Here is a 27,803-nt window from a genome sequence, read left to right on the forward strand (position 1 = left end):
GACCTCCTGCTTAAACTCTGTGCTTAGCTTGCTGCCCCTATTCTCCTTCCCCCTGCCCTCCGATGTCTTTGTGCATGCCCCTGCTCCATCCTTTTTGCCCACCATGTCCCATGGACCTGCCACTCCTATCTACTCTGAGTGTTCTGTTGAGCTGCCACTCCCCTCCCACCTGCCTAGCATTGTCAGATGACTGTAACCTGTCCCTGCCACCTCCACCCTGCCTGTCCACATGCCATGCCCCTCTCCTCTTCCTCCTGTCCTACATGGTCCATTGTACTGCCACACCCTTCTGCCCTCCCTGGTCTGTTGTGCTGCAACTGCTCCTCCTGCCTGCCCCGTGTGGTCTGTTGTGAGGTCCCTTCCCCTGAATTTTCTTGTCTGTGCACTGGTCCTGACCCTCCCTTCTATCCTCCATCGTCCTTTGTGCATGCCCCTGCACCCTCCTTCTTGCCCATCATAGCCATTGCGCTGCCTTTAACCCCCCCACTTGCCATGCATGGTCTTCTGTGCTGCCATGGCCCCTCCCAATTTCCCTGTGTGGTCAGTTAGCTGCCCCTGACCCCCTCCCACCTTCCCTCCATGGTCTGTGTGTATGCCATCACAGTCTCACTGTTGCTCTTCATGGTGTGTCTTGCTTCTAGTGCCCATCCTGCCTGACCTCCATGGCTATCTTGCTGCTCCTGCCCTGCCCCCTTGCCCCCAGCCCTCTGTTTACATGTGCAGACCCCTACTCCCTCCCTCCTGGCTTGTCTGTTCCATTGTAATGCCCCTGATCCGTCCCTCCTGCCCTTTATGGTCTGATATGCTGCAGCTTTCTCTCCTGTCTGTCCATTAAGGTCAGCTAGCTACCATTGCCTCTTGCCCCTCTGTTCTCTGTTGTCCATGTGCATGGTCCTGTCCCCTCCCTCTTGCTTTCTATGGATTGTTGTGCTGCACTCCCGTCCTGCATGCCCTGTGTGGTGTATTGTGCTGCTGCAAACCCTGATGCCTGCCCTGCAGGGTCAGTTTGGTGCACCTCTCCATGTCCCTCCTGTCCTCTGTGATCCAAGTCCATGTCCCTATCCCATTTCCTTCCATGATCCAATGTACCATACTTGCGAACATTTTGAACTTGGTAAGAGGAAGATTTTGAAAAAAAACTGGGGTATTGATTTTCCCCTTTGAGTTACATTGAAAAAGAGGATATTGTAGACAGGAGACAGATCAAATAAAGCCCATTTGAGCTTAAAAACATTGGACGTTTCGAGGCTGAATCGGGTCTGTTGGCATGTATGGTTGTACTACCATTGCCTCTTCCTTCTGCCCACAATGGTCTATTACATTGCCACAGACTTGAAGGAGGGTAGATTTTGTATCACAGGGGGCCCCTGGCCCGTTCTGTCCACACCTGAAGTATGAGACTCTTGTCCTTGCCCTGCCAGCTGCATTTGTAGGCCATATTAAATTGACCAGCGGGTCCTGTGTTGCTATATAATTATCCTGAGACATCCTTACCACTCAGCCAGCATAAAACCCCTGTGTAGGCCCTTCTGTTCAATATGTAGGCCTCTTTGTTAAATTGACCATAGCTCTGCAATTTAATGTATAGCAGTCTGAAGGCAGGTCTGCGAGGCCTTCTGCTCCAAACTAGTAGCCCCCACCCTACCCGAGTGCTCCGTGCTCGGTATCAAAGTTCAACATCCCCCTGAAGCTGTCGACATACAGTAGGCTGCATCCTGGACTGGTACTTGCTTCCTGGGCAGGTTTCCCGCTTTTAAGGAAGTGGCAACCGCAGAGCGTCAAGTTAGGAGAACTGAGGAGATTTTATACATGAATATATTGAATTCCCGTACAATACCCATTATTTTCTGCTTGCTCTATGGAACTTACGATAAGCGATTGGCCTGAGAGACTGACCTTTTCACCCAGTCCATTGTCAGCATTAAGTGGGTAAATGACGAAATGTCTGGTAAAATCTGCAGACAAAGCTTTTGGGTAGCATACGTAGGTAGATGTAGCGTGCAAAGGAGCCCACAAAATGATATAAAAAGGGAGCACCCACAGATATCGACGGACTACCTCGCCGTCTGTATGTAGGTTAACAGGCTGTGCAGGTTTTCCCCAAGAGCTGGGAGCTCTTGTCTTCCTTTGCTTAAAATGTCTTGCTCTGCTTTGCTTGAAGTATCTTATTCTATTTTACCTATATGAAATGTCATGTTATGTTGAACCATTGTTCTCTTTACTTTTGCATTTAAAAGATTTTGTATTGTAATTGCAGGAATGCTTGCTCTAAGAGTAAACGTGAGTGTTCCTAGGTAACATTTTCCTTGGTGTAACTGGTTTCTCATGATGCATTTATAGATGTGTTTTCTCTCTCTCTCTGACAGTACATTAATTGAGATACAGAGAATATCATGACAGCTGTATGATTATCTGGATTCTGTATTTTGTACTTTATGTCTCTATTCTGCGGTTTCTTTGAAGTTGCATCTTCTCATTAAACTGCCATTGTATTCTGCCTCCAATTCCATGTCTCATATGTCTGTTTTCCTCACTTTTGGAGCAAGCGTTCCTAGGCACCCCGGCTCAAATTAAGGTGCCCCTTTTGTCCCTGACTCACTCTCCTGCTCAGTTCTGTGGTGGCTCCCGGGGCTCTGGGGACCGCCCCTAGCTTCCTTGACCCGTAATAGATCTTCCCTCCAACAGCCTCTCTTGCAAGTCCTGTATTGTTGGTTTGTTGCCCCTGACCCCTTTTCCACTGCCCCCCATAGTCTGTTGTGCTTCCACGGTTGTGCTTCCACGGCCCTTCCTGCCTGCTCAGTGTGGTTAAATTGTTGCCTTTGCACCCTCCTACCTGCCTTCAATTTTCAGAGTCCGTGCCCCTGGCCTCTGCCTCTCAACAGTATCCTAATGAACAACTAGATTGCTAACATTCTATATTTATTACAAAAGTGTGGAACGCCTGACATCATCTTGATGTAATCAAAACTGTAATACCTAGAGCATTTCCTTTAGAAATTACATATATGAGAGGGTCTTATTGGCATCAAAATTATGGTTAGTGCTCTAAAAGACTAAAATAAGGACATATTTTCTGAGTTTTCAAATAGCGACAAAGCACTTTTAAATTATTTGTTATCTTTATGTTTTTTATCCAGTTGACCACTTGATTAAATGTTGCACTTAGGGGAGAGGATGTGGTGTTACTTCCAGAACTGCAGACTTTGCAACTGGGGAACCAGGTTGAAGTTTCTGCTTCAGCTCGACATTCTGTGATTCTGGTCAAATCACTTAGTCTCCCCATGTCTACAACCAAAATGAATTTGTTCTTGTGTGATGTAACCAATGCTCATGTAAAGCACTCCAACACCTGACAAGTCTGCACTATATAACACTGCAAAAACACAAAATAATAAGTGTTTTGCACACTTCTGTCATTGGGCTATATTTGGGCTACATCTGGGTGATTTTGGGCTACATTTGGGCTCTTTTGTCTCCGGTGGCCATCTTGGGAGATTTATTTGTTATGAAGTTTCCTAATTTCCTCATGTACTGCAGTCTCCTCAGTAGGAAATGCTTTCAGTTTTTACTTTGATTCCATCATGAAGGTATTCAGATATGTCACACATTTGCCATAAATTCTGAATGTTAGCACTCTAGTTGCTCATTAGATCACTGTAGTAAAACTACTGTTCACCATGGAAGTCTGCTCCTGGTATTAAAAGTGCATGTTTCAGTCTGCATGTCAGAATTTTTTAATGAAATAGAAGAGGATTTGAGAAGTCACTCAAAATGTGCCCTCATTTTCTTTCTTCAGCATTAATCATAATTTCTATGGCAAAATGAACCCCCTCATTGTGTTCCTTTTTAAATTAAATGTTTTAAGTGTTACCAGTTTATTCCAATCAAGATGGCTTCAGGTGTGCCATACTTTTGTCATAATGAAGACAGTAAGCGCTCTAGTTGTTTTTAAGAACATTCTGGGACATTCTGTCATTGGGCTATACTTGGGCTACATCTGGGTGATATTTGGGCTACATTTGGGCTCTTTTGTCTCTGGTGGCCATCTTGGGAGACTTATTTGTTATGAAGTTTCCTAATTTCCTCATTTACTGCAGTCTCCTCAGTAGGAAATACTTTCAGTTTTTTACTTTGATTCCATCAAGAAGGCATTCAGATGTGTCACACATTTGCCATAAATTCAGAATGTTAGCACTCTTTTTGCTCATTAGATCACTGTAGTAAAGCTACTGCTCACCAGGGAAAACTGCTGCTGGTATTGAAAGTGCATGTTTCAGTCTGCATGTCAGAATTTTTTAATGAAATAGAAGAGGATTTGAGAAGTCACTCAAAATATGCCCTAATTTTTCTTTCTGCAGCACTAATCATACTTTTTATGGAAAAATGAACCCCCTCATTTTGTTCCTTTTTAAATTAAATGTTTTAAGAGTTACCACTTTAATCCAAGCAAGATGGCTTCAGGTGTGCCATACGTTTATCATAAGTAGGACTGTTAGCGCTCTAGTAGTTCTTTGGAACACTCTGGGAAGCTGCAGTAGAACACAAAGGAATCAACTGACAGTCTCTGCCCTTGTTGGATGTACATGTCTTACTGAGAATGTCAGACTTCATTCTCACATGACTGAGAAAGATAATGTGAATTTACAGAAAATAAGCTCTCAGTTTAGCTTATAGATCACCTTCCAAACCTCTGTGGGAAAAGCATGAGAAAATATTTCTCTCTCAATCATGATATCCCAGCAGAAGGCTTTTTCACATGGTGAAATCACCTTAGAACATACCACAATTCCTAAAATGTGTATGGTACCATCAACAAATGATTTATAATGTAACTAAAGTCTTAAAATCTTCTATTAACTGCAATGCTTTTTAATGAGGTGCTATCATGTATATTGGTCCCAAGATGGCTGCCAACACTTCTTGGATGAAGTGCTGACAGCCAATCAGATCTCAGGATGAGCTGTGTGGTTAGGCTCCGCCCACATATATATATGCTTTTAAATGCTATTCTCTCAGGAAATACTTAACAGATTTACACCAGACCTGCAAAAGGCACTTCCTTGACCTTATGGCTACCTCTCTGCCAAATTTCAAGTAATTCTGTTTAGCCGTTCGGGCTGTAGCTGTGTCTAAAGGTCCTATGGAAAAATGCATGGGGAAAACGTGTTTTGGGACCCCCCTTTTTTCTCGGCCCCTGCTTGACGAATCACCCCGAGACTTTCAGGGTAGGAGCGGAGCGGAGCGCCCCACCTATTTTGAAAAATTTGCGAGGATTCGTCAACCGGCGCCAAAGTTATTCAAAATAGAATGTTGCGGATTTCCTATGGAAACGTGGTCCTAACTATAACTACCTACTGGCGACCGCCAGTAGGTAATATATATATATATATATATATATATTCACTTAAAAAACCATAGGTTTCACACATGTTATAGTTAGGTGGACATTTCACTCTTAAAAAACCAATGAAATTCCCCCGTTATAGTTAGTTCAGATAACTATAACTCGCGCGCCCGCAATCCACTGCTCATGACGTCACGTATTACATCACTCATGACATGGTCAGTGGCATCACTCATGACATGGTCAGTGGCATCACTCATGACATCACTGATGACATCATCCTTGTGATAGAGTGGCGGTTGCGCGAGCTATAGTTATCTGAACTAACTATAACGGGGGAATTTCATTGGTTTTTTACGAGTGAAATGTCCACCTAACTATAACATGTGTGAAACCTATGGTTTTTTAAGTGAATGGTTTTTTAAATGCTAATTCCTAACTACAACGTGTGTGAAACCTATGGTTTTTTAAGTGAATTTGTACGGTTTTTTAAATGCTAAGTTATGTATGTATTATTATATATTTTTTTTTAAGGTTTTGCACCGTGCGCGCACCGTGCGCCCACCGTGCGATTTTTTGAAACAAAAAATAAAATGTTTTTTTCACCCTTCGGTGTCCTTCAGGGACCCCCTGACAAAGGCTAGGGGGTCAGGAACTCTCTACCCTGCCCCCTTTTCACGTTCGCCACCTCTCTTTTTCAGTGTCGCACCCAAAACAAACAAAATGGCGGACGACACTTCCTGATTTCGACCGATTCGAACGTTGACTGACATGTAACCACCAATCAGAATTACGCTCGCACACGTAAGGGTGCGCGCATATAGATATTTATGTACTTTTAACTGCAATTTTGTCAGGAACTACTGTACAGATTGACTCCATATATGCAAAAGGCACATGCCTGACCTGTGGACTACCTCTCTGGCAAATTTCAAGTAATTCTGTTCAGCCGTTCGGGCTGTGCCTTCGACTAAAGGTCCTATGGAAAATAACATGGGGAAAACGCGTTTTGGGACCCCCCTTTTTTCTCGGCCCCCGCTTGACGAGACTTTCAGGGTAGGAGCTGAGCGGAGCGCCCCATTAGTTTTGAAAATATCGCGAGGATTCATCAACCGGCGCCAAGGTTATTTAAAATAGAATTTTCAGATTTCCTATGGAAACACGGTCCTAACTATAACTATCTACTGGCGACCGCCAGTAGAATATATATATATATATATATATATATATATATATATATATATATATATATGTGTCTTCTGTGTAGAAACTACCTCCTCCAAATCGGAAGTTGCTTCGTTACGAGAGAACCCCACTGAAGCAGGTCCTGTTAAATTCTGTCAAATTCTTCTTACATCTTAGAAGGAAAACGAAGCCTTGTGCGGTTCCTTAATTCTTTTATTCAGCCACTTTGCCAAACGCGTTTCGAGTGCAACGCACTCTTGTTCACTGACAATGGAAACTGTAGCGAGCGGCCATTTTACATTATTTCCCACGGGATTTAACTAAACTACAATTTCAGTGCATATGAAGAAAGACTTGTAGTTTTTTCGTTATTTCATTACTTTAAGCATGCAGCGCGAGACATTGAACAAACACTTTAGTTAATATTCATATTAATACTGAATAAAACATGCGTAGAGCAATACTGTATAAAATATACATTTAAGGAGACTCTTAAATAAATAAATAAATATATATATATATATATATATATATATATATATATATATATATATTCACTTAAAAAACCATAGGTTTCACACATGTTATAGTTAGCTGGACATTTCACTCATAAAAAACCAATGAAATTCCCCCGTTATAGTTACTGCAGGCAACTATAACTCACGCGACCGTAATCCTCTGCTGATGCTAATACTGTATTTAGACACTTATTTACCCATGTCTTCTTCCATTAATCTTTAGCTATACATATATTACAAATATTTATTTTTCAGAAAGACACATATGTCATCAGTGATGTAATATCTGACGTCATCAGCAGAGGATTGCGGTCGCGTGAGTTATAGTTGCCTGCAGTAACTATAACGGGGGAATTTCATTGGTTTTTTATGAGTGAAATGTCCAGCTAACTATAACATGTGTGAAACCTATGGTTTTTTAAGTGAATTTGCAAGGTTTTTTAAATGCTAATTCCTAACTATAACGTGTGTGAAACCTATGTTTTTTTCAGTGAATTTGTACGGTTTTTTAAATGCTAATTTATTTATGTATTATTTTTTTTATATATTTATTTTACAATAAACTACGTATTAAAAATATTTTTTTTTATTATTATTGTAAAAAAAAAAAATTTTTTGCGTGTTTTTCAGGGTGCGCGCACTGTGCGCGCACCCCCGCGATTTAAAAAAAAAAATATATTTTTTTTTTGCCTTCGGGGTCCTTCAGGGACCCCCTGACAAAGGCTAGGGGGTCAGGAACTCTCTACCCTGCCCCCTTTTCACGTTCACCACCTTCCTTTTTCACTCTCGCACTGAAAACAAACAAAATGGCGGCCGACACTTCCTGATTTCGACCGATTCGAACGTTGACTAACATGTAACCACCAATCAGAATTACGCTCGCGCACGTTAGGGTGCTCGCACGGTGCTCGCACGGTGCGCGCACCCTGCGCGCATATAGATATATATATGCTTTTAAATGCTATTTTCTCCGGAAATACTGAACAGATTTACACCAGACCTGCAAAAGGCACTTCCTTGACCTTATGGCTACCTCTCTGCCAAATTTCAAGTAATTCTGTTCAGCCGTTCGGGCTGTAGCTGTGTCTAAAGGTCCTATGGAAAAATGCATGGGAAAAACGCGTTTTGGGACCCCCCTTTTATCTCAGCCCCCGCTTGACGAATCCCCCCGAGACTTTCAGGGTAGGAGCGGAGCATAGCGCCCCACCTATTTTGAAAAATTCGCGAGGATTCGTCGACCGGCGCCAAAGTTATTCAAAATAGAATGTTGCGGATTTCCTATGGAAACGTGGTCCTAACTATAACTACCTACTGGCGACCGCCAGTAGGTAATATGTATATATATATATATATATATATATAGTCAATTATCTCTTTAAAATATTATAAATATTTTAAATATTTTCTTTGATTCGTCATTCTAGCCCAAGTGGGCTGACTCTAGCAGAACTTTGCCTCTATTTGCTGCGAACGATGAGCATATATATTTATTTATTTAAGAGTCTCCTTCAATGTATATTTTATACAATATTGCTCTACGCATGTTTTAATTAAGAATTAATATGAATATCGAAACGCGTTTGGCAAAGTGGCTGAATAAAAGAATTAAGGAACCGCACAAGGCTTCGTTTTTCTTCTAAGATGTAAGAAGAATTTGACAGAATTTAACAGGACCTGCTTCTGTGGGGTCCTCTCGTAACTAAGCGACTACCGATTTGGAGGAGGTAGTTTCTACACAGAAGACGCTTCCGCATTTCGACGCTACCGCCCCCCCCCCGCCGCGAAAGGATTAAGAACTTTTGAACCGCAAGATACCAGCACCGAAGTGTACCGCGTAGCCAACGCCGGAGAGGTGAAGACAACGCTGGAATTTTGTGGTAAGGCTGGGCTTTTAATTGCGCGAAGCGGGAGGAAGTAAAGTTTAGATGCAGTGCATTTAATTCACGAAGCATCAAACGGTTGCGGTTACTAAAGGGAAATCCCGTAAAAAATCTAATATGTCAGCCACGGAAATTAAAGAACGCGAGGAGGCAGCTTCTCAAATATTCAACGATGAATACACAGAAACCGATAAAGGCTCGTGGAGGTTCAGAAAAGTGGAGCAGCAAGCGATTTGAAAATTCTTTTATAACGCTTAGAAAAACTGCACCGTCTGGAACTTTCTAAATGGTGGGAATCAAAGTCCCTACAGCGGTACCTTGAAGTACAGCGAGTGCCCAGATGATTGCGCATAATGGTGACACCTACATATGAAGAGCCCAATCCAGTAATGCTACGAGAGTGGGCTGCAAATGATAACGATGCCTCAAGAAGGATGTTAGCCATTCTGATCAAATATGCTGATATTGATCGAAAGAAAATTCTTGCGGAAATAGAGACACTGTCGGATATTTTGAGTAAAGAAAATGATCAAGGACAAATAAAAGAATTTAAGGTAACAATGAAAGACAGAATACAAAAGTTGGAAGCCTCTATAAAGGAGAGAAAAGCTCAAAAATTCATTAGAGATAAACAAGACTACGACAGAGGCCAGATTTATACCTTTGCAAACAAATTCGACAGTATAAGACGCAATAAAATGGGAAAGTCAAGCAAACCAATGCAAGAGATGCACTCAGAGCAAAGCAGTATACAAAGCTCAGAGGTAGACACAGATCAGGATGAACAACAACAAATACAGGGCCAGACACCAACTGTAATCGATGAATTAGATTTTTTACGCGAAGAACGCAGGTTCAATCTGCGACCAAGGCCACAAATATAGACATCAAAACCATCAAGAGGAAGAGGCAAAGGACAAAGAGGAGGAAAGGGGCAGCCCGCAGGAAGAGGGCAGCAAGGACAGGAGAAGAGGAAAAACAATCGGCAACAACAGCATGCAATGAAGTAACAATAATAAATTTAGCAAAAGTTACTCTCACCAGCCAAGAAGAAGATATATTAAAATTGGGACTAACATTCTGCCCAGAAATCAATCTAAACTATGTTCAGACCAGAATTGATTTATTTAAGTTCATTAGACTACTCAAACTGAGGAAGCACTTTTTGTCCAATCCAGTGCAAAAAGCTATTTGTACAAATACAAGCATTCCCCAAAAAGGACTGCAAGTGGGAGATTTTGACCTAATGATGGAACTCAAAGACATGGACATGGACAATACTATAGAAACATATGAAATAAGAGCAAAAAAAATCGCGCAAGAAGAAAACTTATCCATTGCACAAGAAGCACCTACTAAATTTAGACCAACCTCACGTTTCATTCCCATGACAGCCAGAGATGGGATAGATGTTTTTTGTGATATTGTTACGAATGAATTGAAAAAATTGAGTACACAATTGAATGAAAGTGGAGGGAAAAATAAATACAGCACTGTTCAGCACAAAGACTATCAGGCTCTAATTAAAAAATTATCAGAAAATGATAACTGTATTGTGAGGAATGCAGATAAGGGAGGCAATATAGTCCTCTGGGACAAACAAAAATATTTAATAGAAGCCTACAAACAGTTAAATAACAAAAAATGCTATGCAAGAGTGGTAGAAAGAGACATGATAGAGAGTAATAATAGTTACAATGCCAAGCTAAAAAGTTGGTATGAACATGGATTACTCAACCATGATGAATATAAGTTCCTCACAATTGATCAACCAGTGACACCAGTCTTTTATCTAATCCCAAAAGTCCACAAAAATATCTTAGATCCCCCTGGGCGTCCAATCATCTCAGCAATGGGGAGTTCTTTGGAAAATACATCCAAATATGTCGATGCTTTTTTAAACCCCTTGGTGCTATCATTACCGTCTTATATTCAAGACACTGGAGATTTTTTTAAGAGGGATCTACGATTTACTGTGGGAAGATGATTATCTACTCATAACTATCGATATGTCAACACTATACACTAGCATTCGACATAAAGATGGCTTGTTGGCTATCAAGTATTTTTGGGGGATGAGACCAATAACATTGTGGTCACATACACAAATGATTTTAAGCATGGTTGAAAAATGCTTGACAAGCAACTATTTACTCTTTAATGGGGAGCTTTTCCAGCAAGTATGTGGCACGGCGATGGGCACCTGCTTCACCCCCAGTTATGCTAATTTGCATATGGGCTGGTGGGAGGAGCAGGTGGTCCGGTCACAATACCACAAAGAATGGGAAGAGAACATCACGCACTGGAACAGGTTTATAGATGACCTGTTTCTAGTATGGAAGGGCACCGAAGATCAGGCAATATCCTTTATTAACAGACTTCAAAGAATGAACTCAATTTAAGTTTTACTAGTAAAATCAGTCGTACCAGTGTTAATTTTTTAGATGTAACAGTGTTTACAGAAGATGGAAGAGTTGAAACCAAACTATACAGAAAATCCACCTCTAGCAATACACTGCTACATGCTAAGAGCTTTCACCCGGTGAATTTAAAGAGAAGCATCCCCTACGGGGAGTGCTTACGAACTAAACGTAACTGTAGCAGTGAAAAGGAAATGGAAAAAGAAATGAAGGTCTTGGAACAAAGGTTCAAACATAGAGGTTATCCTGATAGTTGGGTTGAAGACGCTATGCGCAGAACTAACGAAAGAAAAAGAGAAGAAATCTTATTCAGTAAAAAAGTGGTAAACAAAAAGAATGTAAAAGAAACTAACAAGGATTGTAGATTTATAACATCCTATAGCATTCAGCATGATAAATTAAGGAACATTTGTAATAAACACTGGCATCTGATAAAAAATGATCCAATTTTAGGTAAAATGATTCCCCGGAGGCCTCAGATCACATTTCGCAGAGTAAAATCCTTTAAACAATCCCGGGTGAAGAACACACTGAGAAAGCCACAGCAGAAGACCACTTGGCTTACAAGGCGCCAAGGGTTTGTGAAATGCCCTAAATGTAAGGCTTGTACACATGGCGTCAATACAGAAAGGTACAAGCCAGGTTTTAGCAAAAATCTGCAGAAAATCAGAGGCAAATTCACCTGTAAAACAGATTATGCTATCTACGTGCCCCAGTGCCCTTGTGGCCTGCAGTACGTGGGCAGCACAATCTTAGAGGTGCATAAGCGAATTCTTCAGCACCTCAGGGCTATAATGAATGGTGACCGGACATATCCGGTCGCCAGACACTTTGAGAAATTCCATAACAAGGATGTGAAAGGGTTAACTTACTTTGTGATTGATGCTATTGAAAAAAATCTAAGAGGTGGGAATCGTGAAAAAAGATTGAGAAAATTGGAGTCACGGTATATAGTGGAGTTGAACTCTAAACAACCAGATGGCCTGAAAATAGAAGAAGATTTGTATACTCATCTAGTTTGAATATTGAGATATTTTGCTTTTATCGTTTTTAAAGTTGGGAATTATGATAATTTTAGACTTGTGGAATGAATTGAATTGCATTAGTGAGTGTGGTATGCCCACTGGGGCAATAACGATGAGCAGCAAAGAGAGGCAAAGTTCTGCTAGAGTCAGCCCACTTGGGCTAGAATGACGAATCAAAGAAAATATTTAAAATATTTATAATATTTAAAAGAGATAATTGACTATATATATATTTATTTAAGAGTCTCCTTAAATGTATACAGTATTGCTCTACGCATGTTTTATTCAGTATTAATATGAATATTAACTAAAGCGTTTGTTCAATGTCTCGCGCTGCATGCTTAAAGTAATGAAATAACGAAAAAACTACAAGTCTTTCTTCATATGCACTTAAATTGTAGTTTAGTTAAATCACGTGGGAAATAATGTAAAATGACCACTCGCTACAGTTTCCATTGTCAGTGAACAAGAGTGCGTTGCACTCGAAATGCGTTTGGCAAAGTGGCTGAATAAAAGAATTAAGGAACCGCACAAGGCTTCGTTTTTCTTCTAAGATGTAAGAAGAATTTGACAGAATATATATATATATATATATATACACATACATATACTTTTGAACAGAACCTCTGTGTGCCATCAGGTGACCCGGTTCCACTCCAGAAATGATGTGGCGAGCCAATATCGGCACCACCGCTGCGCGCTGACATCAGTTGCTTTTAAGGCAGTCAGGTGCAGAGACCAAAAAAGCAGATTAACGTCTACCAGTGTGCAGATTTCTAGGCTTGGGATATTTTTAATTGTCAGAATCCAACTCACATAATGGGGAAGATGAGTGGATCAGTGAGGAAACTACAGTCAGACATAGTCTCTTTCAAAAAGACCATGACTAAAGGTAAGCAGCTTCTTCTCCTGATAGAGACTCCTAACCGCATATTCCCCAACTTTTGAATAGATACCAGAGCAATACCTATTCGCAGGTGGGTCTGTGAATTGGGTCAAACCAAAAAGTCATGCAGGACCGAGAGAGCGAAAGGCCCTTCTCAGCGAACCTCGCAATACAGGCAGTATTGCTTTGTGAACGTATAGTGGGAACGCCCATGTTGCTGCCTAACCAATGTCCAGGACAGGCACTCCATGTGCCAACACATTGGTAGGAGCCTTGCCTCTGGTAGAATGAGCTCTTAACCCTTACGTGGCTTTGCCAATAAATAGCAGAATTTGATGCATACTCCAGCATGAGATGATGAGGGCTGGTGTGGCAATCGTAAGAAGGCCGAACAAAACGCCAGCTAACCTGCCATGGATAGGAGTCTATCTGTCGTGTATCGCACAAAACCACAAATTTATCTCAACGACAGGCGAATACAGTTTTTGTAGAGGGATGCCTGGCTGCCAAAATGACATCAACCACCTCCGGAAGGATGAAGAGGTTTATCTTCCGCTGCTCAATCTCCATATACGAAGGTGGCGATTGTGAAGTGCCTGGTTCAAGATCCTGCCTTGTTGCTGCTTCAGCAGACCTTCTCGAAGGTGCAGCCTGATCGCAGGACAGATGATCATGCCCAGGAACACGGGATAACATAGGCGCCGTGCCCAAACCGGAGGCACTAGGATGACCTGGGCCCGATAGGTCCTGATCTTCTTTAGAACTTGGGGCAGGAGAAATATCAGTGGGAAGGCATAAAGGAGCCTAGAGTCCCACCATAGGTGGAACACATCTCCAAGAAAGAGATGCCTTAGGAACTGCAACACATAGATCTGCTGACATTGCCCATACTCAGCTGTAGCGAGGAGATTGAGCCAATGTTCTCCCCATTCGTGGAACAGACCTTGCACCACCTACGATTGTAACTGCCATTCATGATCCACTAGGTGTAGACGAGGCTGTGCCAGCCCTGGCATTCTAAGGTCCCGCCTGGTGGTTCACCACCAGGAAGATTCCAGGATGGTCTAGCCTAGGGGTCTCCAACCATTTCTGTAATAAGAGCTACTTATGTTCAATGAACATCATCTTGAGTTACTAATATCACCAGCGCTTTTATAGTAATAGCTATATCACCAGCGCTTTTATAGTAATCACAAGATTGAATAAGCAGCCAACATAGGCATGATTACCTGCAGTGATCACATCAGTGCATCAGGCATGGTAGTCATCAGCAATGTAAAAAGTCTTTTGTCAATGTGGAATGCGGAACTGATTAAACCTAGAAAAATCTTCTAATTTAATAAGCAGGGTTGCATACTGGAGAGCTACTTAGCGGTAGCAGGACAGCTACCAGTAGCTCACGAGCTACTCGCTTAGGAAGTCAATTCTACACTCTCCACCCAGGGCTCCCTCTCCCTGCTATAGGGCATCTTTAATGCATTCTGTTCCCAGTATACTATAGGCATTAAATGGGCACAGATTACCTCAAATTACTCCAAAGATCACAGGCGTCTTGCCCTTGTGTTTACATGGGGAAACGTCTTAAGTCAACACAACAGATTATTTTGTGTTCTAGTCCCTTGATCTGGTTGCAGGCTAAGATCCACTTTTACCTTCTGCTTGATGTAGTAGTTTTCAGTAGCAGCTTTAGTTTGGTTGGGGCCATTGCAGCGACTGCATTGGAACAGGGCCCGCTGTATGGAGTCCGTGTGGCAGGTCTCTACAGCGGCACTTGTCTTTGGTAGTGGTGGCTTGCCTGGCCAGCTGCAGACATGTGCTGAAGTACATCAGCTGCAGCTTCCAAGCTCAATTGTCCATGATGGTGTCTCGTCTACAGTTGTGGCCTCTGGGCCGATCAGAGGTTTCTGCTTCAGCAGAGACATGGCTCTCCTTCCTGACGTCAACAGTGGTAGCACAAACCTTTGACGCCCAAGGCAGATTGCCGGTTGGCACACATTGGCTCTTGTTCTTGAATAGTCTTGGAGCAGTTCACTTAGGAACTGCTCAAAAATACCGGGGGACCCCCTCACAGCATAGGGTGCTCCTGGCTTCATTCTCTGTTGCAGTCAGTTTTCTTTAAGTGGGTCTTTTCTTCCTGGACAGTCTCTCCTCTTGCAGGGTCAAGCACATGCCTTCTCTAGCTCAGCAGGTAGGCATGCAAGTGTCTAGGCACTTAGGCAGACCCTCAGCTCTCCCAGCAGAAAGTGAAGACTTTGGATGATTGCTTCTTACCTCTGGGAGGTTAGCTGTCAGGCAAGTCCAATACGTGGTCCACAGAAACTCTTTGAGTAATCTGTGGAGCACTCCATTCCTTGGTCAAGATGAAGAACCTGGAACTGGACCAAAGTAGGGAGGTCTGGATCCTACCTCTATGCACATTTTTCAGACAGGAGATGTGGACCAGCTGTCTAAGGCTTCAGAACCGGTTTTGGTAGGTTATTTTAAAACATTTTCTATAATGGCTTTTCCTTAGACACAGCATTTGTGAAAGGTGGTATTTCTCATAGCAGGAAGCAATTTTGGCCCTTAGCAGAATATGCCAAAACAAGAGCACAATGTAGAGTAAGAACTCTGCACCTGTCAATCTTCCTGGAGCAGCAATCAGAGACTGATGATAGGGCAATGATGGTCTAGAAACATCCTCACAGTGAAAAGCAGAAACTGCAGTCCCATCTCTCACCCATACCATATATCAAATGGCAGTGCTCAGAAAGAACATTTTAGCAGTCCTCTGCTAACAAGGTCATCATTGATTTGTAAAGAGAAAACTTGCTTCATTCTCCTTCACTTCAGTGCGAGCTCCACCCTCCAGTGCTGAAACACAGGTGATACACTACACTGCAGGCAGAAGATGTGCTCATCCTCCCTCTTGTGCCATGCTAAACCAGGGGCATCCAAAATTGATAAAACTGGTTCTACTGCTAGTGCTAAGACTCATACAACACACATAGTCCTTCTATCATACATGTGCTACACACTCCATGGACACAGAATGTCAGCTTAAGGTACTGGGAGGTCACATGACAGCAAAAATGTACATAAGAGGAGTGAATAGACTCTACTCTCCTTAGCGGGGGAAAAGGGTCTGATCAAACTAATGATTCACTAAAACACCCTGACCATGGACAGTAGTGCTATTCCCACTGTGAGGGTATGCTTTCTGTGCCCCTCCTGGTCATAGAACAGGATCTGAACCTTGCATTACCAGGGACAGGCGTAGATCTCTAAACACAAGCTAGATTAGCAAGACAAAAGGGCCTAACAAAAAGTCAGGATACCAGTTTCACATGAAGTTAGCCACTCAGGCCAGGGGCTCAAACCCATTTACCATGCATTCCCGTCCCAACAGGGTGTGAGAAAACAAAGTTTACATTGAGATAGCATGAAATGATAGACTCCGAAGTGAGAACCTTCCTATTCATATAATATAGTGTTTTAGGGCTTAATTTATGGGTTGACAGTACTCATACGTTTGTCCGAGTGGTGGTCAACATTACCTCCACCATCTCGACAGACTAGCTTAAGTCAAATTCAGGTTTTCCTGGCAGTGACGGAGAGAAAAAGTAGGGTGGGGAGTGTTGAGTCTGTCCTGACAACCCCATCTCCATTGGGCCGTTCAAGGAAGCTTTCTGTCCATGGAGCCAATGGGGACACGGTCAACAGAAAATGTAAGGTCTACCTGTCTCGAAATGAAGCATACAGACCTACGGTTTGGCACGCAGAGTACTCTGTCACATTTCTGAAAGAGTACCCTGTTGGTCACACTCTTAATCATGCTCTTAGTTTCCCTGTCTTGGCAAGCCGTATGGAAGGCATTGGCATTTGTTGATGATGCCTGACCAGCTAAGGTCTCAGGTGTTGGATGAGGCTCACAAACTTAAGATTATTCCAAAGCCACAAGGGAACAACACTGAAGGGACTCAAGGGAACAACACTGAAGGGACTCAAGGGCCTAACTTCAAAAGTACCATAACCTTTGTTTTACAGAGTGGCAGTCCAACCTTCTGGAATGGACAGGGTCAGGTGCATTAGAAGCTACAGATGCTACAAAGCCCAGAATGTGTTGCTATGGCCTTGAACTGGGGTTGCAGAACACCCTACAAGTGCTGTAGCAGCTACAAAGGGTGTGCCAGGGTCTGGGATAAAGACAAAAAACAGCTTAGGCATGGTGTAACAATACACTACCACAGCATGATCCAAAGTGCACGTTTGGATAAGGACAAGGTATGATGAAGAGGTTTCTATAACAAACATACATCTGGAGAATGCCAGGAGGTGGATGATGGCTGAACCTTGCACAGGAGGGCCAACAAAGCCTATTGCCCTGTGGACCAAACAATTCAGGTGTTCCATCTAAGGCTACAGGCCTTGGCCCCCACAAATCCATAACCTTAAGAGAAGGCAAAAACTCCACATTGGTTGCTAAAACAAGGGCTTCTTCTGAATTTGATCTTGCTGAAGCTTCTACATTCTACGAGGCACAGAAAATATTTTAGGAAACACTCACTCATAGCAAAGGTCCTGTTTTAAACAGCACAACCTCTCTAAAGGAAGCTGGCTTTTTATGTAGTATACCAAAATGAGGTACACTATGTATAAAGTCCATACGACCTTTATTGGCTTACAGGGCTTAAATTAACAATCTCAAATGCTCTCTTTTTTGGTAGTATGGGCGAGCAGTTTAGGCTTATCGGAGGGTAGTGTTAAGCATTTGTTGTACACACAGAGTCAATAAATGAAGCACACACTCAAGAAGAAACTAGAGACCAATATAGAAAAATAAATTTTTTACATAATTTTAGACACCAAGATCTTCGTAATCGGGTAAGTACTTTTGACGTTTTAACATTTTATAGTAGAAAATTACAGCTGTTAGATTTGAGGCATGAGCCTCGAACGTGGTAATGTTATCCTATAAGAGAGACATTCACTGCATAGGGTCACTCGCAAACGACTTACAGGACTGTTCATCTGGACTTAAGGTAAGTAGGGGCCAAGGTTCAAGAAACCACCAGCAGTTCAATTTCTCCTGCCCAGGGGTGTCCAGGTGAATAGGTGTGGGTCACGGTAGTAGACTCGAACACTACATGTGTAAGTCAAAGGGAGAAAGCACCTGTAAGAAAGAGGCTGCAAGCGGGGACTGCGGGACCAGTCCGGGCGAACCGAAAGGGAAGCTCAGCTCAAGGGGGTCTATGGGGCACAAGGACACTGTTGGACTCGGCTGAGGGGCTCGGGTGCACATGTGCTTTGTACGGCAGAGTAGCACTTTCAGAGGCCCTCACTGTGCATCGAGGACCTGGTGAAGGGGGGCAAAACAGGGCAGCAGGGCCACACTCGGTACTGGCCTTGTGGATCCTGATGTCCCTAGTCGGAAGGTCGGTGTTGGCGTTGGTGGTATCTGGACTGGACATGCAACAAGCCTTGGTTCCCTAAACTACTTGGGCGCCCAGGGTATTAGTGGAGAGTGGCTCCTGGGGGTCCTGAGCCTCCAAACTTGACGGGGAGACCAATCTGACCTCCTGGAGCATGAACACCTTTTGCTGGGGTTCTGCTCCCTCGGTGGGCCAGGGGGTCAACAGAACACTGGACCGGGCAGCTACAGAGGGTGCCTGCTGGTGCAGGGAAGTGGCTCCTCCACTCCAAGAGAGATGTTTCCTGGTTGTTGAGGTGCTGGACGGTCCTCCAAGGGTTTGGAGAAGGAGTCCCACTCTGTGTGAAGTCGGCATTGGCGGATTACAAGCAGTCTGGCAGGGTTTGGTGCAATCTTTTGTGGAGGTTCTCTGTTCATCACTCTGTAAGTCCTTCCTCGGTTCACAGTAGTCAAAGTCTTGACTTGATCTGCTTTCCTGGTGCCAGGGACCACCTAAACACTGAATTTTGGGCCGTGAAGGGTAGTGGCCAATGGGCTACTTACCCTTGGTGTCACTACACCCCCTATAGGACTACTTCCTGTGGGGAGTTGGCATAACCCTGTCCCAGAGTTACTAACTCCACCAAAAACAAGATGGTGGATCCCTTCTTTCTGTGTTCACTTCAGGCAGCCCACCTTAGGGGTGGAACTAGCCTGAAAATAAACACGCCTCCTGACTACCTAATTTTCCGCCTGTCCTAGGGCCAAATAGGCCTCAGGGCAGGGGGTGGTATCGCCCAGGTCTGTGGGAAGCTGGGGTCTCATAACAAAAGCAGCAGAGGTTTTGAAGTTTCTGGCCTTCGTATGCAGATTCACTAGCCATCCTGCTGGTGGAGGTGATAATACCTCCGGCCATAGCAGGCATTATTCCGGACCTCCTGAGAGTGTGGGCTCTCACCTGCATGAGGTCAGAAACGCATCCGTGGAGAAAGGTTAGAAGGTTTAAGTCAGCCAGCACACTAGAAGACTATTAAGGTTTCACGGGCACTTCTAGGGTGCCTCTGGGTGCATGTCATAATAAATTTAGTACTGGCATCAGCACAGACTTATTAAGACAAGGTGTTTTCATACCAACCCCCAGTACTTTCAGTGAAGCCGTTATGTAGCTGGGGAACTCATAATATCAAGTGCCCAGTACATATACTTAAGATGGCTTCCCTGTTCACTTGTACCATCTAGTAATTGAACTAGACAACACAGGGGCATATCTCCTCATGCAGATATACCCTCACATGTGATATAATACACCCTGCCTTAAGGCTACATGGCCTGCTGTAGGTGTGACTGAGATATATTACATGCAGTGACTATGGCTTGGGACACAGTGAGGCTGCCATGTCGTATTTTCACTCATGGTTTGCACCATGACACGTAGTCTACAATGGCAGCCTGCATGCAATTTGTGTGTGGGCTCCTTAGGGTGGCATAAAACATTCAGCAACCCTTAGGGATCCTCTTTAGTACCCATGCCCTAGGTACTAGGGAAACCATTTACTAGGGACTTTTAGGCCCTGAGGTCTGGTTAGCAGGCCTAAGTGCACTGACCGAGTTGAAAACCAGCAACTAGTAGTCAAAAATGGGGCAAAAGGTGGGGGCTGGGACAGCTGCAACAAAATTACAGTTTCCTACACTCTCCCACAACCATGAACCTTTGACCAAGACAGCTCATTGGCAGGCTTTTATCTACTGATCTATGTGTTATGCATCTCTTTTTGATGCATTTTCAATTCTTTTAATTCAAGGTTTTTAATTTGTTTTCCTTTCATTGCAATTGTGTGATTTTTCCATGTCTTCGTTTTAGCATACAATGTGATATTTCGGTCCGGGTTCTAACAAGAAACTATTTTCCGTATCAAATGAAATTGAAATGCTTCTACCTGTGCAGAAGGAAAACTCAACTCAGGCTTCGGTTGAAGATTTTCTATTACTGGTATAGGTTCAAAGGGGGGATCAGACAATACCACGGAGACCAGTTCAGAAGGCGTCCTATTCAACTGCATCTTACATGAGAGGAGGAAGACGAATGGAGATTTATATGTACTGCCTATGTTTTAATTTGTGTCATGAGGACGCATCCAAACCAACTCCTGAGCAATGCAAGAAGAACAATGAACGACATCTTAGATCCTTTTCACAACAGAACCTAAGATCATATATGCCTGCTGGAAAGCAGCAATAGAAGATTATTTTCATAAATCTCATTTCAGTCTAAAACATGAGGGGGAAAAAAGAAAATACTCCTCCGTTTGTCTGGGGCCCAAACATAAAATATAACCTTTTTTTGTGTACTAACTACACAGCCTTCAGGGTACTCCTTCATTGTTGATCAAGGGATTCAATTGGAACCTTGCTGAACACAGGGCATGTCTAAATTCTTTTGACGTTCTGTGATGAGGATTTGAAAATTGTTGTCATTTTGGAAAATTATGTAAAGGCCAAATTACAAATTCTTTCAATTGTGTTGCAATTAGAGAGGGCAGCCAGAACTACTTATCTTTTGATACACTTGTATACTATATACTTGGCTACCAAAACATTTTTATAACCTCACTGACAAATCTATGACTAAAAATAGGAAAGTGTGCCCTACACATAGAAATTGGCTGAAACTCATCACTTAGCAAAGAATGCTATTGCACTGACCTACATGGGTATTGTGTAGAACAGAAGAGGAAAGGAAACAGGGATATAGGGGGTTGCAGAGCGCGAGGGACCCAGGGACAAAAACAGAACATAACAGAGAACGAGTGGCAGTAACAAGAGTGTAAAGAGAGTAACGGACAAGGCAGAAACAAAATTGTTATTGTAAACAAAGAAACCAGCAGTCACAGGCAGCTAAGGATCCAGGAACAACAGGAAGGACAGACAGTGAATGAGCAACAGATAGCAACAGAGTCTCATATAGAAGACAGGAACCACGGGTAACAAGCACGGGTCCTGCAGAGCTAAGGGACAAGGTAAAACAAAAGGTTTGGACATACTAGCAGGTCAATATTACTTATATGTACATAAAACCTGAGACTATGAGAACATAAATACACACAGATCTCTTCTAATAGTATTACATGGAGAAAAAAGAAAATCAACCAATTCTAGTTTATCCGGAATTCTTATAAAACCATAAAGTTTCAAATCCTAGTACAATATAGATTATAGAAAAGAAGTACACAGAGACAGTTGATAAACTATAACAAATATACATTTCATAATTTCAAACAGTCATGAGGTAACAAGTATATGAGAAGCTTTACAGGTAAATAATTCACAAACAAATAATACATTTGTAGCATCAAAGAGTCAAAGTTTCACAAATGCATTTATTTTATTCCTTTCATATGTTTATTAAGTGCCGCCCACCGGGCTAATTTCAGCACCATGTACAAGTACAGCAACATGGAGTACCATGGTAAGCCATTTACACGGAAATCACCAGGAAACCACTCTAGTAAAATGCATAAAAACATTAATAATGATTCATTAACGGTCTCTGCAGTCGAAATTACAAAATTAGGAGTATAAAATGCTAAGAGCAAGGACTGAACCACATGTGGAATAAAGCAGGATGCATAACAGAAGTGAAAAGGCTGCTAACGGAGAAAGACAAATTACAGATTTGTAGCTTCATGGCAAAACAGATGAATTACAGATTTGAGACTATAAGGACAGAGAAAGGAGGGAAAGCATGAAAAGCGTGAGGTAACGTAAGAGAAAGAAGGGAATGAGAGAATGCATAGACGAAAGGATAAAAACCAAGGAGAACCTTCGAGTAGAAACAAGGCAATAGAATGATACCGAATTTTACACTGAAAGAATACTAAGGAAGGAAGGCAAGATGGGTGCGAAAAGAGTAGGACAGCAGTAAAACACAAAAAGATGGGTAAAGAGTAGGAGGACATGTGGTACACAGAGTAGAGGGTGGCTGAACAAAGAAATGGGTGGTTAGTGAGAAACGAGTTTAACTCAGAAGTGAAGAGGCCAGTAAGAAAGTTTAAGTGGACTACTCAACAGATATTAAATACCTGGCAATTGAAAAATTAATAGTGCATATGATAACCAATTCTCCATCAATAAATACTTCAATGCTACATTCCTACAAGCATTGTATCAGGATAGCAACAGTACAACAGATAAACAAAAAAAAAGAGAATGCAGAGAGGATTTCCATGTTGTTTTTAGCAGTTTTATATTTTGCATTGTATTTTGGCATAGGTAAGGGGGGTAAAAATGTAGACCCTGCAGTTGCTCTACACAACTACCTGACACAAATGATGCACCAGGCGCTCCTGGTGATGCTGACGCACAGCCACCCCCAAGATTATAGCAGCAATCACATCTACCACTACAGCACAGACCACAGCAGAAACTAACAAGTTACTTACCTTCGGTAGTACTCATTCTGGTGGAGACTCAAGAATCAAGGCGTCGGTCACCACGGTCAGCTCTGGGTGAGGTAAGGAGAAGGGTCTGCCACTGACCCCATAGTGGTCTAGCAGCCACTACTGCAGATCTTTAATTTTCTCCTCTGAAATCTGGACTTGGTCAGAGAGGCTCCCCTGGGGGTGGGAGGTTAGGTGAGAAACTGCACTGTGTCTGGAATTGATCCGATGAAAGGGAGTTTCTGTGAAAGACTCCGGATTGACTTCAGTCTATTTATAGTGAACTATAATGATGTTAGGAGGTTCGCTGTAGTCTAGATGTAGGTAATGACTGCTCATGTTAAGCCTGCCTTCAGTAGCCTGTCGTCGAGATAGGGAAATATTGGAACCCCCCATTAACAAGTGTGAGCTGTGACCACCGCCATCTGGTGAGGCCAAAGGGGAGCACAGTGAACTGGAAATGCTGCTGGCCGACTGTGAACCGCAGGTATCAGTCAAGGGCCTGCAGGACAGAGATGCAAAAGTAAGCATCCTGTAGGTCCAGAGCTACCATCGAGTCTCCAGTGTCAAGAGCAGACAAGACATGGGCAAATGTGAAGACGGCATTGAGAGGGCAGAGGCCTCTCTAATTTTTCAGCACCAGAAAGTAGCAGGAATAGCAACCACAGTCTACTTCTAGTGCCGGCACTCTCTCTATGGCCCCCTTGGCCAAAACAGCATGCACGCCCTGCCAAGAAAGGGACAGATGGTCCTCCATCAGTCGTTCTGAAGAAGGTGAGAAAGGCGGTGTGGTTTCAAGTGGTAATGCCGAACTTGGCAGGAAGATCTGCAATATTTGTTTATAAAAGGCAATGGCTTGCCACCCTGGCAGAAAGAGCTGGATCCTGCATCCAACTGTGTGGCTGTGTGTTGCTAAGGACACGCAAAAAAGATTTAGAAGCTGCAGGACCTGGAGGTACGACCGACAGGGTGCACGCTGCCGATGTTGTCCACAAGACCTGTGGATACCACAGTCGCATCCATGAAATGGTTGAAGGGACTGATGAGCTGGTGGCACCTGTTGGCAATACTGAAAGCTCCCTACCAATTGACCTTGTGGTAGGCGTGAGCAAATTAACAGGCAAGGCAATGCAAGAACATGAGGATAGGTGGCAGGACAGAGTGCGGGGCAGAGGGACAGGCACGGCGAGGCAAGAACATAAGGATAGGTGGCAGAAGAGAGTACGGCACTATTGTGTGTTGAGGAGGCAAAAGTAAAGAAAAGCAAAAGTAAATAACATGCGTCATAGAATCGAACACGGGGGACTTGATAAAGACAGAAAGGGAGCGAGCGACCAGGAATTTAACAACGCAAGCAGAGGCAGAGCGCGTGCATATGTTTTGTCCTGCGTGCGCGCAGACACGGAAGGAGAGACGGAGCAACCGAGCAGAGCCGTACCCTAAAGACAAAAACGGAGCGAGCGACCAGGAGTTTAACAACGCAAGCAAAGGCAGAGCGCGAGCATATGTTTCGTCCTGCGTGCGCGCAGACACGGAAGGAGAGAGGGAGCAACCGAGCAGAGCCGTACGCGTGCACATATGCTGTAACCCGTATGCGCACATCTGCTGTGTCTTCTGCTAAGCCGTTAGACGTACGCGTGCACATGTCCTGTCTTCCACACGTGTGCACATGTCCTGTCCCCCTTCCGCCAACAAACCGACAACAACAGATCTCGCCAAGGCGAGCAACGCATGCACCGCGTCGCTAGGCGAGACCTAAAAAGTCTGGAAAATAAAAAAAACAATAACCTTAAAAAAAGCACAGTCTTAAACGGACTAGGGGTAGCTCTGGATCCGAATCTTTTGGGGTGGAAAGAAAGGAATTGATGTCAGCACGCATAGGTGGTGCCTATATAGGGCACAGGACGCCACTTCTGCTGCGGAACAACATTGCATTGGTGCGGAGCCGCCGGTGCCACCTGCTGGCATGCAAGGATATTGTTGAAGATTTTCCGGATCCAGTCTGATGCCTGGGGGGGTTTTCAAAAGGTGAGGAATCTGCATTTAAAAATCTCTATCAAAAAACAGCTTTCAGGACAACAGACACCATTACTGGTGTGATAGCAGTGATCCCAACAACAAAAACAAGCATTTGCAATGCAATAGGTCTCGCATTCACACAAGTTTGAGCTATTGGCATTGTAAATGACAATGCCTTTTATTTACGTTTTGGGTTTTAAAACATACATAAAAGGCATTGCATTTACAATACTAATAGATTAAACTCTCGCAAGTGTGAGACCTAATGCATTACAATCAAGGGCATTCTCGACCGCTTGTTAGATTGTAAATATCAGAGGTAGAGACCGGCCTGCGACGTCTTCAAAGAGGTGATAAATAGTGCAGTAAAGAAGATGTCTCAAGTGTTGTAAATTACACAGACACAAAGTGTGAAGTGACAGTTACATATGATCCGAGATATAAACACTAACAAAGCGTTCCAACACCTTTCCATCTGTGATTACTCTGTCGCTGCTCAGGAGGAAGAGCGGAAGAGGGGTGGGGGGGCGGATCGCATGTGACCAAACAGATTAGCATAGGGCCACCACCTGACTGGCATACGGTGAATTATCTTAAGTAATAGCAGGTCTTCGAAGCCCTATTGTGCTCTATAAAATGCTCAGCACTCTATCGCAAGTGTGAGCAAAACAAAACCGCAGCGTTACTCCAAACAACTCTAGATAGTCAGCCTGTGACTGAGCAATGAAATGCAGTTTCATATGTAAATAGTAATGATATTCTTATCAGCAGGAAATGACAACCAAGCAACTGGGAGTGACTCTATAGTGGATGTGAACCCCACAGTACATTTTCCATTAACTTGGTCATACTTTCCCACCTTCCAATAACTATGACCATGCCATCCCAAGATAAGTAAGCCAAGTAACCATCAGCCAAAGCCCCAATTTACTTGAGGGAATTAACCATGAGCAAGCATGGTGATCTGACCCTCAGAGGGTGACTCCCGCCCCACCCCTCCTCTCAATCAAAGTGGTGAATTACGCTTCACCCCTGTGGATAGTGAGCATATATTTCTTTACCACAGGGCCGTGGGCCTTTATACCACCTTACCTCAAGGACTGTAATCCTTCTATCTATCCATCTTCCAAGAAGACTGATAATTACATTTTGAGCTTTGCTTAAGAAGTGTTACAGGTCCCGAGTTTAAGGGGGCTCGATATTAACGAAAGACTACATTATGACATGCATTGCTGTATAGTGATGATCACAAATGTTTTAGGCTTTTGGCACTTAAAATGACATTACCCATCACTTTCGCCATACACGGAGGAGGCATATTCACACCCACAGCATGACAGTAACCCTATCTTCTCTTACCTGAGCAAGCACAGCGCCGAGTCGCTGAAGAAGGACATGGAAGCGATGGACTGTTCGAAAATGAGGATGGGGTCCACGTGAGAGATGATGCAGCCTCCGGCCTGGTAATCATTGATGATGGCGCTTTTAACGAAGCCCTCGGGGATGACCCGGTGCTGCTCCAGTTTGCGGATGACCAGCTGGTGCACCCAGGCGGGGATCTCATCAACGTCACCCTTGGGGTATAGCCGCTCCTGGCCAGGCCCGTGCTTCTGCAGCTGCGTCGTAAGTGTAGCCCTCCCTGAAAAAACATACTTGTTGCGCAATGGAGCCCGGTCCACGGTGTGCTCCTTGTACAGCTCCTTCACGGCAGCGCGCATCACCTAGGCAATGCAGCTCTCGATGCCGGCGCACTCTTCTCGGCTGAAGAGAAGCATCTGCCGGATCCCGCGCTTCACCCGGCGTGCTTCCTCATCCCGGTAGTGGAGAGGCGGCAGAGGGGGCAGTGGCGGCTCCTCATGATCGCTGTACTCGCCGTCTGACAGCTTCCTCTTGAAGCCCGGCTCCGGGCCTTTATGGTAAGGCACTATGGACTGCAACTTCTACCTCAGGTCCGTGTATCCACTGGTGGCCATACTGCGGGGCTCACATCACTCAAAACCGGCTGCAGCAGGGGGAGCTGCCACCGCGCATGACTCAGCTCCGCCGATCGCGCAAGGGCATTATCAAGACCGAAAAAAAGGAAAAAGGAAACGGGCAGAAACGTTGTTTTGGTTTTTTAAAGTGAGTGTGGTAGGAGGGAGAGAACGGAAGCAACGGGGTCAAAGCGAAGCTAAGGAGCGCGGAAACAACATTGGGGCAGGAGAGACATGGGTGAAGCAACACAGAGAGCTCGGATGGGAGGAGGCAAAAAGATAAACAGGAATAAATACAAACAAGCACGCGAGGGGTGCGCGCGCGCGCCACAGCGAGGCATCTGGTTTCAATTATCGCGCCCGTGTCTGGGTACGATAATTGAAACCACATGGCGGCCGTGCGGGTAACCGACACCAATAGGCCATGGGCGGAGCAATGCGCCTGCCTTTGGCCAATTGCGTGCTGTCTTTGTTGAAAAGACGCACGCAAAGGCCAATAGCGTGGGCCAAAACAAAAAGCACACGCACGAACGTGTGCAATTCTTAGGCTAGTTTTCGAAAGCCCCTACATGAAGTCTTCGCCAGAACAGCGCATGCGCGCTGTTACAGGCTCGACCTAGCAACAGCTGTCACTACAGCAGTGGCAACAACTACAATTGTCTGCATGGTAAGGACAACTGCAGTAACCACAGCTGGAAAATTGAGGAAAGAAAAAAAGTGGTGTGTGG

At 43.8% G+C, this 27,803-nt stretch overlaps 1 protein-coding gene and 1 pseudogene across 2 annotated transcripts in view; both read right to left on the minus strand.

Annotated features, from left to right (window-relative positions):
- Window positions 1-27,803, minus strand: part of MTOR (mechanistic target of rapamycin kinase) — a 1,008,697-nt gene that overhangs the window by 715,348 nt on the left and 265,546 nt on the right. The gene's annotated exons all lie outside the window — the stretch shown is intronic.
- LOC146868375 (RNA demethylase ALKBH5 pseudogene) lies at window positions 13,721-27,075 on the minus strand (annotated as a pseudogene).

Source organism: Triturus cristatus, chromosome 1_2, assembly GCF_964204655.1.
Source record: "Triturus cristatus chromosome 1_2, aTriCri1.1, whole genome shotgun sequence".
Taxonomy (NCBI): Eukaryota; Metazoa; Chordata; class Amphibia; order Caudata; family Salamandridae; genus Triturus; species Triturus cristatus.